Raw genomic sequence first — 15,203 nt, 5'->3', positions numbered from 1 at the left:
ACTGTGGAGTGAGATAATGCCATTTGGCAAACTGATCATCCAGAGTCTGGCATTTCTCCTTGGGCATTAAAGCAGAGAAAAAAAAATGCATATACAACCCAAGATCTAAATAATGGAAGGGACTTAAAGCACAATTGACTAATTGCTGAGGTAGTTATCTGCCAGTGTCCTACCCATCACAAAAGGAAATACTGCCCTTCTTTAAAGGTTCAAAATTTTCCAGAACACAAATGCATGTTATCCTCCTCCTTTCCTCTCCCCACTTCTGCCCATTCCTGCAGAGATTTGTTTTTCTTCTGAGAAGAATGATATTTCACCATCCTTTTTTAAATATTTATTGGTGAATTTAGTGTTCTTTAGTATTCCTTATCATTCCAGCTTTCCCCATCATTTCACCAGAGTACATTACTCTTGATGGGTGAAGATTAGAAAAATGTTGTGGGTGTTGTTTTGTTGGGTTTTTTTACCCTTGTTCAAATCAGTGTGTTATAAACATCATCCTCAGCCAGTGAATCCTGGGATTCTTCCTCAGCACAAGGAGCAAACACAGCCAGGACTTACTGGCCTACAAGAAGCTCCAGCTGAAACACTGGCAAACTTCTGCTGCTACCCTCAGTGAGAGTATATATATGCATATTTAAAGAAGGTGAATACATATATGAATATGTCTATGTGTGTGTGCATTCATAAATAGATATATACACACACACACACACAAACACACAGTGTAAAAAGAAAAGAGGGGAGACAGGTGAATTTGCAAAGTGATGGCTCTCTCTTCAGAGAATTATCTGAATAGCAAACCACCATGAAAGAGTCCCATAAAGCTGAAGTGCTGGCCAGAGGGATAAAGCTGGTGGCGTCCATCTGAAGCAATTTGCTGCACATATAAGAAGCATATGATCTGCGAGCCAGCAACACACAGGATGAAATAATGGGGCAGAGATAAGCAGAGCAGGCACATGCTGCCCTAAAACTGCTTCCCTGTATTCCCTTGCTGAATTCGTGCATGACATTTAAGAGCTGCCACTGCTATCGGCAGTGCTGGCTAGAGGGCAGAGCCTGCTTCCAGATAGCTGGGAGAAGGTATCTGCCATTTAGAACTGCAGGGCTAAGCAGGGTATGGAGGGAAATAAGGTCCAGCCATCCTTTTCCAGTTCAGGGGACACTCTTGAGGGTCGCTTTGTGTGTTCTTCTAATAGGTGACCTAAAGACAATCTATTCTACATTACGCCTTTATTAAGCATTAGTGCCTTAACTAAAATTATTGACAGCTGTGTTTTGGGTTGTTGTTTTTATTTTGTTTTGGCTCTGTGTTATCCCAGCTGGTGATGGAAAACAGGATGAAGAAGGGATTATAGTACCTCTTTATGTGTCTGACAAGAGACAGTTTATCTGCTCTATCCCAAGAGTCCTGTCCAGCTTTCAGTTCTGCTGCCACCACTGGCACATCAAATATCCTTTACTTTTAGGGCCAGATTTCCTTTCCAGGGTGGAAAAGATGGCAAAGGACAAAGAGAGCTCTTACCCCCTCAGCCAACATACTGGCAGGCAGCTCCATCCCACTGGCACTGAGCTGCTGCACAGTCAGTCCAGGGCCGGCATTGCTCCTTGAGGTGTTTGAAAAAGGACTGTGGTGGCCCAGCCATCCTGCAGCAAAAGAATGGGCCCATGGTGATGCTGTACACCAGCCAGCTGCCACCTGCACCCTCTGCCCTGGGAGCCAAGTCATTTTCTTACATGAAGAAAAGTGCAGCTTGTGCTGCAGCCAAATACTGCAGGTAGGGAGCAAATACTGAATCATCCTATTTAAACAACATCAGACCTTGGAAACTACATGCCTGATGCTGATGTGACATCTCAGGATGGAGAATTTCAGGTTTTCCTCTAGGTGAAAACAAAATCCAAGACTGAAATGGTGACCCCCCCAAAGTAGCCTAGACCTGCTTGCACAGAGACCTTACATTGTTACTCCAGTGACAAAGCCCAAAGGCATCATAGGTTTTATTAGCTCAAAGCTCCATATTTTACCTCAAATTTCTGAAGTGGTTTTTCAACACTTTAGTGAACTATTGGGTGATTTATTTGTAGTTTGACCTCAAAAACAGTGCAGATTTCAAATGAGTTTCAAAAAAATTTTAGGCAGGTCAAACCCATAAAGACTATATGGAAATGGCTGCTCACAATTCTCAGAACAAATCCCTGGGCTTTCTACAGCTTTTATCTAAACAGTGGACAAAGACTGCAATTGTATGATACAGAGTCTATGCTATTGACTCTCCACCACCCCTTCAACATATACCCTTAAAATGCAATTTCCAGAATGGATCCAGAAGTGTTGTAAATACAAAATATAGCAAATATTCTAAGCTGAAGTACTAATTTCCAGATATTTCAGACCACAACAAAAACAGTAACACTCATACAAAATAAATCAGATGAAAAAGCAAAGAAATAATTATACAAAAGGGGTGAGAGTAAAACAGAAATTATGAAAGAGGGATACTAGTGTGAAGTTCAAGATCTCTTCAGAGCTCAGTTTACATTGTGCCCCAGGTTCTGTGCTCAGATAGAGCCATGTGAACCTCTTGGTCTGTCTGCAAAGAGAAAGAAAATCTCTGCTGTCAACCCGCAGTCACCAGCTATATTTATTTTGGTGCTCGGTGCAAACAGATTTTGTGAAGGAGCACTGATGAAGGGAGCAAGATAAAGGCTATCACCTCCAACATCTACACACATTGAAGTGGGAGTTACTGCAGTAACAACATGAGCAGTACAAACCCCAACACAAGTCCTGTCAGTTCTCCTTACAAGTGTCCCTTAGCCTGATTCTTTGCTTCACCTCCTCCTTACCCAGGCAATATTTAGCAATAATCTGATAGTTGTGTATCTCAGAAGACACATGCTGAAAATTTTCCATACAGGAGAAACACCCACTGATAGATCATAATTTCATGTGGGGATCATTCCTTGCTCCCTTGCAGGGAGCTCCACTGAAGCAACAAAGCCAGTGGGATGACACCATAAATGACCTAACTTACATTTAAGAAATCAGCCATGACCATCATTGCCAACAATGCTCAAGAAAACTCAGTGTAAACAGGGTACTCCCTGGTAATAAAAATATGTATTGTAGCCCTGAACTCTGGTGAATGGCATCTCTAACTGCTTTCTGGTATTTTTACTAAGAGGGTTCACTTATGGATGATATTTATGAAAGAGGTCTAAGATTTTGGTGACACAAATAAGCAGCAGCAAGAGATGTGGAATGAGTAATAATTTAAACCACAGATCATAACAAACTTCTATTACAGCCACAGTAGAAGGTTACCAAGAGAACATGAAAACAAACTGAACATGAAAAAAAATCTTTTTTTAATGACAAATGAATTGTTTTGATGCAGTGGTTAGTGTGAGTTAAAATGAACATAGGGTATAAATTATAGACAGTCTTTGCCATTGTCCCTGTATTTTTAGGAAGCACCATTTCCATAAATTTTCTTGGCAAAACAGGAATATCTTTAAGGACACACATTAAATAAGAGAATGTCTTCCACTTCTCTGATAAGTATAAAGAAGACCGGTAAATTAAAAGTGCATATCAGATTTCAAATGCTTATATAAAGGAATTTTATATACCAACTCAGAAAAGAGGATAAAAAGAACCTATGTTATAAACATTTCCAAGGGTTCTCAGGTGATGTCACACCAGTCAGGAATGAAGTGGTGCCACACCTCTAGGAATTCCCATGATGAAGCTGAGGCAGTTGCTGGGCCTGAAGATGTGCACATCAGGATGTCTGTGTGTGACAGTGCCCAGCTCTCCTGAGTGTGTTAGGCAGAGCCAGCAGGCTGCCTCCAAGTTGGTTTAATTCATATAGGTTTACTCCCAGAATGGGAGTGTGTTTGAAATTGTACTGTGTCCGTGTCTTAATCCATCCCTCTATTTCAGGGGACACAAGCAAATGTGAAATGATTCCCTGGTTTAGCCAGCAGCAAGTAAAATGTTCTTAAGCTGCTCAGCCCTGCCAGGAACCTGCATTAGCCACTGGCTCTGGCAGGTGCTGTAGTTCTCCCACCTCGTGGAGGGAGAACTCTGGCAGGGTTTTTTGAAAATCTTTGTGCTTTCTACAGTTATTGGATTGTGTCATGAAAAGACCTGCATTTATTGTCAGCCTTAAGATGCTTTCAGCTCTCTCCTTGAGCACAAGATTTCTGTTGCCTTTCCAAAAAGTAGAGCTGCTAAGCAAGGAAATTGCTGGGAAAGCTTCCATAAGTACATCTAGTCCCCAGCAAATCACAGCAATCAGTCTAATAGAGAAATTTAACAGACTCTAAGTAACTTTGCTGTACTAACTGCACATTACCAGGGCTACTCACAGTAGTTCAACCATGCTGTAAATCACATCACTGTAACACCCTGGCTTTCCTGCCACCTGCCTTGCTCTTCAGTCATTAACTGATACAGGGTTCAGACATTCTATCCCTACCCCACTTGCCATGCTGCTCCAGAGGTGAGGAGCAGACACAGCAGGGAGGGAAAGACATTAACAACACAAATGTCCTAGAGAAAGCAGATTGGGAGCTACATTTATTCATTTCTCTGCTACACAAATGCATGTAAATATAAATCTGACTTACTGTCAGCAGGCAAACACTGCTTGAATACATCAAACCCCCTAAAAAGGCGAGAGCAGGGAAGATATTCTGGAGCCACAGGAGAGCAGAATGGACTAGCTGCAAACTGGTGTTGGACCTTCCAACAGGATGCTGCCAGTCCTGCAGCTCAAGATGAGCACAGGGAAAGGTAGGCTGATGAAGCAACACCATGTCTAGCCCACAGCACACAGGACAATGTATGGAATTCCTACATATGTAAAGTGTTAATGAAACACAGATTGCTTTTGCACAAAGAGGAAAAACTGAGACCTTGGAGAACTAATTCCCTTAAGATGACCTAATGTGTATGTCACTATTAAGCACAAGCTATTTACTACATTTTTCTTACACTGCTGTAATTTCCTCTTTTTAATGGCTTTGCTATTGTAAAACTTTCCTATTGCAGTCGATTGTTACAAGCTGTCCTCATGAAGAAAAAAGCCAAGTGTGCAAGGCAAGAGAATGCCCCTAAGTTAAATGCATGCTTAAAGTGCTTGGATGAATGGCTGAAGTGCTCCCCAATTCTTGAGTCTTGAGCACAAGAAAATTTCCCGTTCTTCCTTAGGGGGAGCTCTACCTTGGGATCCTGTGACAGTGGCTACAGCACAGCTCAAACTTCTCAACAGCAAGAGATGCCAGGGTTGGATTATAAAACTGATTCATGCTTAGACCCTCAGGAAATCAACAAGTCTTTAAAAAAACAACAATAGCAGCCTCAGAAGACTAGCAGTGATGATAAAAAGGAAACTTTACCATTTTTCCTTTTTTCCTCAGCATGGGGCAATCCTGTAAGAGCACTTTTCTAAAACTGGCAGATATATGTAGAACTGCTTTCATCTGATAGATGCTGTGATTTTCTTGCTCCCTGTAAAGTGGTAAAATATGGTACAGTTGTTACTCCATTGATGCTCCCAGATAGGAAAGGGGTGATGCAGGAATCAAGTATCATCTCGTGGTTATACTGCTTCTCCAGCTGGTAAGTACTTGCATATACATAAGCATCAATTCACTAAAAATAGGTTCAGAATTAAGTTAACACTATCACAATTCAAACCCATTATTTGCACTATGTGGTACAGCTTCCATGCCAATTTCAGTAGCTGTGGCAGGGAGGTGAGGTGGACTATGCACTTCTGACTTCCACACATTGTTACAAGTCCCCTTCCAACCTGCCTAATAATGAGAACTCAATGTGGAGTATCCACAGAAGGAAAAAAACCTAAATGCAATTGTGCCATTTCAATGAGCCTAATTAGCTAATAAAGGTCAGTCTCATTAGAAGCTCTTCAGGGAAGGAGCCACTGAAGGAAATTAAGCAGCAAAAGAATTTTAACATCATGTCTTCCCTTGCCTACACCACACAGTTCAAGGAGGATTTGGTGAGCAACCAAATTACTTGAAAAAGTGATGAAAGTGTTGATACACAGGTGTTCTGTGATAATAGAAATGCATTTCTAAGCTGCCAGAAGATCACTTAGTGCCATCCAGAGGGTCTCTGCTTACCCCCTGCACAGGACATAGTGGTTGCCCTGGGTCCATAAAGGAAGCTTTTCTCTGAAGTAAATATCCTAATTACCTCTCTACTGCCCAATAGCAACAATCCCATCTCCCTCCCTGTCCCAGGTAGTCAAGCTCCTACACAGCACCCTGATATACCATTTCCTTTGATTTCTGCATATTCTTCCGCCTTCAACTATGTGTTACTAGAAGCTGCTCTCTACTCATGGGTATGACATCCTGCTCTGGAGTAACTCCATTCACTCCTGTAAAGACCATTCATGAGTTATGACTACCTCCTACTACCCACCCCAGGAAACCTACTTCCAGAAGTTATAATGTGTTTCAGTACAAAAGCATGGAATTAAGTTACAAGATTTTTTTTTTTTTCAAAACATAGAATGGACCTTTACCAGGGTCTCCACATTGATCAACTCAGCTAAAGAAATGCTTTTAGCTTTTTTCCTGCTCTGGAAGGGCTTAAATCAGAACTAGGTGGGTTAGATTTCCTCCTCCTGTGATACTAGAAATTCCTACAGCATAAAGGAAGGCAAACAGGCCAGTCCAGTTTTAAAGCTGGAAGTTTAACTGAGAAAGGAACTGACACCTCTCTGGCTTGCACTGGAAAAAAAAATGCAGTGGGGAAGGAAGAGAACATGATCCTCTGTTGTTTCTACTGCTAGACCAGAAGAATGCAGCAGCAGCAGCACTCCTAATGTTCTCATTACAGCTGTTCTCTCATCTTTTATGGTCCTTCTGTCATGGGACTAATGAGGAAGCAGTAGTTGCTCTGGGCCCAGAATGTGCACTGGTGTTAATGAAGACTCATAGCACCTCAAAGACTTTGATACCTATACATTTTAATGAGACATTAAGATATTTTTTTAGTTGGGCTGAGTTCATGGGCTCCCATCAGAAGAGCTTTACCATATTGTGCTGGATTTGGCTGGGGTATAGTTAAGCTAGATCTGTTTCAAGAGAAAGGTCTAGAAGAGGAGACAACTGGTTCAAGAGATCTATAGATGTGAGATGCAGAGCTGCCACACAGAAAAAGAAAGGAGTAAGGGGAGAGTAATTTCTTTATCACCACTGAAGGTGAACTTTCTTATCACTGATCCTCAACAAGCCCTGAGGATCCTGGGTCAGGCTTCTCTGGACACCTTCTCCATGGGATGGAACTTTTGGTGGCTGCAGCATCACTTGTTCCTGTGGGATTTTTCTCTAGATGCTTTATGCAACTTCAGGGGAAAAGAAAGAGAAGAGACTGTAAAAAGCTCCTGACTATTCTTTAAATGTGACAGGATGCATGTGGGAATGTTTTCCATACCCTACTGTGGAAATGTTTTGAATTTGTTAATTTTGTGGTAATCATAACAAATATGAGGGAAATTTATCGAAGTTGACATTTTTAGGTAGCCAACATTTTAAAAAATTCCCTGCAATCTTTTGCCTGAAGAGGAGAATAAATGAAAGAATCAGGGGTTTATTAGGCAAATGAATAAAGTGACCTCCCTACATTCAGATTTTAAAAATTACCTGTCAAACTGCTTTTTCTTTTCTTTGTTTACTTCTGTTGCTAAAATAAAAGCTTAAAACCTTCCTAAATATTCACCTTAATATCCCAATTTTACAGAAAATTATTTTGATTAAACCATCTTGACTAGATCTTTTCATAGCCACGGAGCCCTTTGTAGCTGATGCCCTGCCTGAACTGCTACAGCACGTAGTTAATGGGGTCATGGGGTTTATAATAGTAACGTTTGTGAGGGCTTTTATGCTTGCTTGCTTGTTCTTAAAGGCAGATTCAAAGGGGCTTTAGAGCCCTGTACTGACTCTTGATTAATCAATAGCTGTTCATAGACACTTGTTTTCCCTACCTTGTTTTTATACTACATGCCAGCCTTTTTTTCTGATAAAATTGAGCTTTGCTCTATCTGGCCAGAATACGTTTTTCATTCACTGTTGCTTTGCCCCTTGTCTGCCTCTGCTTTCTCTGTGATTTTTTGGAGCCCAGCCTTTCAGGACGGAGATATGCAGGCAGCAGACATTAGGCAGTGAGCTGCTCCACCCAGTGGGTGCAAGCAGCAGGCACCACACACTTCTTTAGCAGCAAAGCGCGTAGGAAACCTAGGGCGGAGGTGTTTGAGCAAAGGACGCATACCCCTGTCCCTCGGGGAGATCACATCCCATCTTCAGCTGCTCCAAGTGACACGATGCAGCTGGGAAATCAGGTCTGAACCCACAGAAGAGCTGCACCCAGTACAGAGTTACTCATAATGCTGAATGCTGGTTTCTTGCCTTGGGCCTGTCCACAAAGGCTGGACAGCTGCACAGTTCCTGTCCTGGACATCCGAGGGTCCCCAGGCTGATATCAGCGCGTCTGGAGCCCCAGTTAGCTGACCCAGCTGAGGGGACATAGAGCACATAGCCCTGGCAAGGGAATGCTGGGGCTGCCACAGCTGAGGCCAGGCAGGGCTCCTTACACCAAAACCAGCACAGTGCAAGTATCTTTGAGCTAGTCTGACCACATGAAACCAGGCTGTGAACCAAAGAAGCCCCTACTTTGAGTAGTACAGCATATCAAAGTTTCTGTGTTGAGCACACATTCCCAAAAAGCATCACCATAATACACTAATAGATGAGGGCCAGGAAAACCTGCTTCTGTTCACAGCCTGGCCCTTCCCTCTCATGAGCCTGGCACCAGGCACAGGCAGGCAGGCTTTTGTATCAGTCAGTACTGGGGGCTCTGCAAACAGAGATGTGAAGCTGGGGCAGAAGCACCTCTGCTCTGCTGCCTCAGCTCAGCAGGCAGTCCAGGCCAGTCTCATGAGCATCAGCTCTGAAATGTTAAGGGCTGAGTCCCTTGGGGGGTGGATAATAACTCACAGGAGGGACAAGGTCAGAGTTTATAGAAATACTCTAAGGTTGTAACTAAGTACAGCACTATTTTGGGAGGAAGTAAACTTGGGCAATAAACTACTGAACAACAGAGGCTACTGAGAATTAGCTGGATTTCTGTCTACCTCTTTCTGCAAAGAGATAAACCTAAGGGAGATTTTAAAAAGTGTGTTGTGTCACAAGCACCTCTGGATATAAAGAGAAGGCTTCTGTGTTCCTCATATAAAGCAGCCAATTAAGGCTTGACCCTCAAGTATACTTTGCAGGAGACTGGAAAGACTCCAGGCCACCCTCTGCCAAAACAGTTCTTAGTTCATGATCTAATCCTTGTATTTTCAGCCAAGAGTTCACAGCATTATTCTGTTTCCTGTGTTAAAGCAGAGTACTATTATTATTTTATAGCTTTATACTGCAATGGCTGTGAGAGCATCAGGAAAGTTTATCTGAATTGTACAAGATATTGCACAGATTTATAATTGATGGTTCCCCCTTGAACCATCTCCAATGCCTTACACCAGGTGGTTCAGTTTGGTGCATAACAAAGCACTGCATAACAAAGCATGGCATTGTTCTCTGACCAGAAACCAAGACTGGTGCTCTTTGATGCCTTGCTCTCTAGTACATAGTACATAGATGGTCAATCAATATCAGGCAACTTCTCTGCTCCACCAAGCTTATGAAAACATGCTGAACACAACAAGGCAGAGATCTGGGGGAGTGCTGGCACCTGGGATCACTTCAGGATTAGAGGTTCACAGACAAAAGGCTTCTTACTCCTGAGAGGACCTGGGCTAGAGAAGAAGGGTAATGAATCAGAGGAACCCATCCCAAGCATGCTGTGACTATATCATTAATGTATGGTTTTAAGTGGGGCAGCCTCTCTCCACTCCTCCTCTCCAAATTCACATCAGGCTTCAACAGTGCTTCTGGCTAGCTGGCCTCATGGACCACCCACACAACTGACTATTTTTGCATAATTAATAATCTATTCACTGTGGCAATGTGGATGTACTAAAAACATGTTAATTTCAGAACTGTGGTGTTAAGTTTTATGAAACTGCTCTCCAGCTTCTAGCCAGAGGAACAAATCGTTGTAGGAAGGTGTAAATATTCCCAACCTCAACTACATGTGTATTTGCTCTCTGCTCTGTAACACTGTGCAGTTCTGGCTGGGCACTGACTGCCCAGTACTTGTGGGACTGATGAGCCTTTTCAAACTGGTTTCAAATGCTGAGAATTCTGTGGAGCAGAGGAACACAACCTGTCAGAGTTGGCTAAAGAGACAACTTTGATCTGAAGGATGAGCCCAGCACGAAAATGAGATGATGAGTTGTTGTCAGTGACAGTGTGATCTCTGGACCAGCCTCACTCAGAACATAACATTTGGCCTTCTGACAGGCCCTTAGGTTCCTCATGGTGCAGCTGAAGGCCTCCCCAAGAACAACTAGAGGACGTCAAATATCTTTCATTTGCTGAGCAGAGAGAAAGACCTCTGTGTTTAAATACCCCATGTCTTCCTTGCTGGTTGCAGCACTTGCAAACATTATGTAGGATAAGGACCAACCTCATGTCATTGTGGCAGTACTGAAGATAAGAAATGCTGCAGCTTCCGGGAGGACAGGCAGGTCTCTGCACGAGTTGCCATTGCTATTATACAGTCTCTTTCCCACAACAGCACATTAGCAGGACATCAGGAATTGCATTTGCTCGCATGGAGTCCAAGAATTAGATTCTCAAAACATTTCTTACAGGCAGGATGATAACGAGGATAGAAGAAGCAAATCCATCAGAGAAAGATAGCAGCTTGGCAGGTTATCTGTTGGCATTCTTTGACCTCCTTTTTGAAGATAGGAATGGAGTTTGTTTTTGCAAGTACTTTGAGTTTTGCTGAGCCACATTTTCTTTTAGCAGAAATGAGATAGGTGTAGAAGGATAAGCTTCCAGCAGAAGGTGAGTTAAGTTTTGTCTTCCATTCTTGCTGGTTGTTGCCAGGAAGGCTAGGGCTCACTACATACAACTTCGTTACTGAAGTGTTTGTCTTGCCCTAGGGGGACCACAGAGAGAGAATGCTCTTCAGCCAAATCTGTAAGGACAAATTTTTCACCACTCATCAAACTGCTTGTTCTTTTTCAGCTTGTTCAACTGACTACAGCTGCATGCTTCAGTTCTATGAAGAAAAAGGGCTGAAAGAATTTGATGGTGATAGCAACAGACATGGACAGGGGGAAGAGCAGGCTGGCCTTCAGGACATTGTTGGGGCACAGGCGTACAGAGTGCACCTACTCCTGTTGCCCTTTCTTTTTAATTAATATACCCAGTGTGGCTGCCAATCTGTGGTCCCAGGCAATAGTGGCAGCCACACACAGCACCCAGCTGCTCCTTGGGTCCAGTGGACTGCCAGCTGCCCCTAGGAAAGAACTTCCTAATCAGGAAAAAAGTTCTGTTTCATAAACCCTGTGAGAAAACCAGCTCTTCACATACAGACGAATGCATTCCAGCATTATTTTTATACTTACCTTCCTTACATAACTGAAATGCATCAAAAAACAGTCAGCAATTTTCTTTTAGCTGGCAAATATTTGCAGCAGCAATTTTACAGATGATGCTTATTGGTTAAAGTGACCACACCTCCACTTTACACCCAGCTGAACAACTGAAAACTTCATCTCAAGAAACACTAAAGTGCAGCTGAGGTAGGTTGTACTGCTGCTTTAAGATTAGCAACCACATCCATTAGTCCACAACAGTGAATATAAAAAGCAGAAACGGCACATTTCTTATCACTTGACAGCCGATTCTATCCGCTGAGAAGAAACTCCGCTGTCTGCAGCCTTGATTCAGCACAGCAGGAGGAAAATGGCCTATGACAATCGCATTACACATCTAAAACTCCTTACAACCTTGAAAAGGTAGGAGGAGAAAGAGGGATTGAGCAGAGCTGCCACTTACAAGAAGTTCAAGGAGCATTCCTGAGAAAAGTGAGTTTTGCTAGAAAACCAGGATGTGTAATTCTTTTACTCTCCAGCCTTCATCTGTGGAAGATATGGAACAAGAGGAAAATAGGGAAATCATGCAATAAGATCATTATATGCTTTCTTTTACAAGGGAACTGCTGCCAAACTACCAGCATGTCATCTCCTTTCTCATGACAGCAATATAATATCAAGAGCATTTACTTGCTGAGAAACACAGTTACCCCTCAGAAACACAGCTGAAAACCAAAGATAAATCAGCCCTGGTTTCTTAAAGAAAACACAATATTTATTCTGCAAGTAACATGTGGACACACCGATTAAAAATTATAATTGTAGGCTTTGGGATCTTTTCCCCAGCAGACAGGATTTAGGTCTGCAAAGAAGAGCAATTTATTTTTGTAATCTGGGCTTCAACGCAGTCCCCAGGTGTTGCTGCACCACGTCTTTTCACAATTCCAGCAGTAACATGCTCCTGCACAATGGTTTTTATTAGCGGAGAGCACTGTTCCTACTCGACATCTTTTACAAGCAGATTTCAAAACACTTCACTGCCCTCACCGGGAATCCGAGAGCGTGAAACGACTCGTCCAAGACCGCAGCCCCCAAAGCGGCGGCACAGGCCGGGCCGGCCTGCGGCCCCGCTGCCGCCAGGCGCCAGCAGAGGGCGCCCCGCGCCTTCCCAGCCCTCACGGCTCTTCCCAGTGCGGGAGGGCTGTAGGAGCCTCCCTTCCCTTTTCTTGCCTTTTACCTCGTGGGAAAGGAAAAAACTCCTCCACGTGGCTTAGCAGGGTCTCTGTTCCCTGCCGCCAAGCAGATCTGCACAGCTTTCCTGCCGGGCTTCTCCGCGCCGCTCCCTGCGACGGCCCGTAGCGAGAGGAGCCCCGCAGGGCAGCGGGCACAGCGAGGGAAGGACCCGCCTGATCCCACCGGCAGTCTGCTGCCCGGCGAAGTGCTGCGTGTCCAGCTGGGAAAGCTCCCACGTCTGCATCCACACGTACTTTCAGCTGCCGCGGCGGGGAGGAGGACGGAGTGTCCTGCCGGGCCCGCTGGAAAAGCCTTCAGGGGCTCCCGGAACCTTGAGGGCGGCTGAATCAGGAGCAGCTGAAAGTAGTCTCTTACAGAGCACCAGTCCCACTAAAATAGAACTTCTCTGATACATTAGACACGTTCTGGTCATACTGTCTGACATGCACTTACACAGAATACAGCCTGATTTCTTGTGGTCAAGGTCAGATCACTGAACCAGTGGACTTCAGCTAGAAGAAGTCCTAATCAAGCTGCATGCAAAAAATATTTCTAAGACCTCCTTGCGGCTGTATGCAAATATTGCTTGGCAAAGTTTGGGACTTTCTCAGATGTTACATTCTCCATTTTTCCAGTGGTCTGTTGTTTCTTTTTCCTTGACAGACTGTGGTCAGAAAAACAAGCTAAAGACAAGGCTAGGATTTTGTGACTTGTACTCACCTCCCATTCATCATTACACAAGTTGGTGTTCTCAGCCATGTATGATCCCTCCTACTGCATCAGGCGACTTCCCAGCTGCCTGGCAGGCCACAATCTGCTCTTCTCCCAGTTCCTGTCTGCCTTTGAAAGCATATAACATTGCAATCTGACAGCCATGCAAGCTGCCAAAATCCTACCCAATGTGAGCCAGCACATCCTGAATTCAGTGCAGATCTTATTAGCTTCATCCGGCATGGATCAGAAATCCTCTCCACAGCTGAAAATCCTTTCCAAGTCAAGCAGTTTTTGCCACCATCTGAGCAGCTCCCAGCCATCAGAAGGCTGTTCCCAGGACTGGGTGCTTGGTAAGGGCAGTGACTGGAATGTGAAACAGAATCAACCTTGTGGCATTCCAAAAGCCTCTTGGACCTGGCAATATCCGAGAGCTTTGAGTACATCTGAAGAAATCATTGTAGTGATGGGAGAAGCAGCTAGGTCCAAATTATTATGAGGCCAAGGAGATTGAAAGAGTACTGAAGCCAAGTTCCTGGGTCTGTCTTGGCAATAGCTTACTGCTTTCTCCTGCCTTTTTAAAAAACATGGAGGAAAGCTACCACGCATAAACAATTTTCTCATCATCTCTCAATTTCCACAGTACCTGACACAGCAAGAAGAAACCTCTCCATGGAGACCACACAGTCCTGAAGCACATTGTGAAAATGGCTGTCAAACCTCATGAATAAAAAAAGTGAATTACAAAGTGCATCAGAGTATCATTGTATTGGCTAATAACCTATAAAGGGTTTCTGGTTTGATCTCAGACAATAGGTACAAAAAAGTCTCATTATGCCTAGCTCATCCTAAGGGAACACAGCAGGATTAGTCTCTCTGGGATAAGTGCAAGTGCTTTGTTTTACCCAGACAAGAGAGAGCTGTGATTTGCAACTGGAAGTTCTAAGGACAGAAGTGCCAAAGGGCTCAGCTGGGTAAGTGGCCCCTATCCAGAGCTTTACATCATTACTGCAAAGCTAAAGGTTAAACAGTTCCTTGCTGATCAGCTGTCATTTCACTTCACTGTAACCCTCCTATACCTACCTGGTTTCAGCTACATCCTTGTCCCCCCATCACCTGGTAGAGTTCATCCCTACTTTTCCTTCCTCTGCAGGCGGTTGTGAATATCCACAAGACACTTGCTCAGAGCAGTGACATCCACAAGAAAGGGAAATACTCTGAAGATCTAAGCAAGGCCCAAAAGTGGAGCTGAAACTGGCTTGTGCAGCTTGCCAGAGCATTGGGGGAATCTCAGACATGGTGAGGGGTTAACAGGGGGCTCCCAGGACATGACACTAGCTCAGAGCTCTTCATGTCTCTCAGCATCTCCCCACTTATTTTCCTACCTGCTACAGCCTGTTCTTGATTTCAAGGAATACTTGCAGGTCCTGCACCAAGGCAACTGTGTGTGCCTCAAACCTACCATTTCCCTATGCTGGTTTTTAATTGGGTTTTCCAACTTCTTCAAGTGCAGCACAGGATTTGGTAATCCTGTTTCTCAGATTTCTCCTTCATACTTAACTGCTAGATGTTAGGTCCCCATCCCTTTCCCCATTGTAGGAGTTCTGGGCATGCACATCCCTGCATTATTCCACTTCCAGTTTTCTCTCTAACTTTTTTCCCACATGTATCAAAGTATCTGAAGACACTGCACAACTGTTCAATAGTCTAGGTGTTCTC

This window comes from Passer domesticus, chromosome 6, assembly GCF_036417665.1.
Source record: "Passer domesticus isolate bPasDom1 chromosome 6, bPasDom1.hap1, whole genome shotgun sequence".
Taxonomy (NCBI): Eukaryota; Metazoa; Chordata; class Aves; order Passeriformes; family Passeridae; genus Passer; species Passer domesticus.
Note: the sequence above shows the minus strand (reverse complement) of the source record.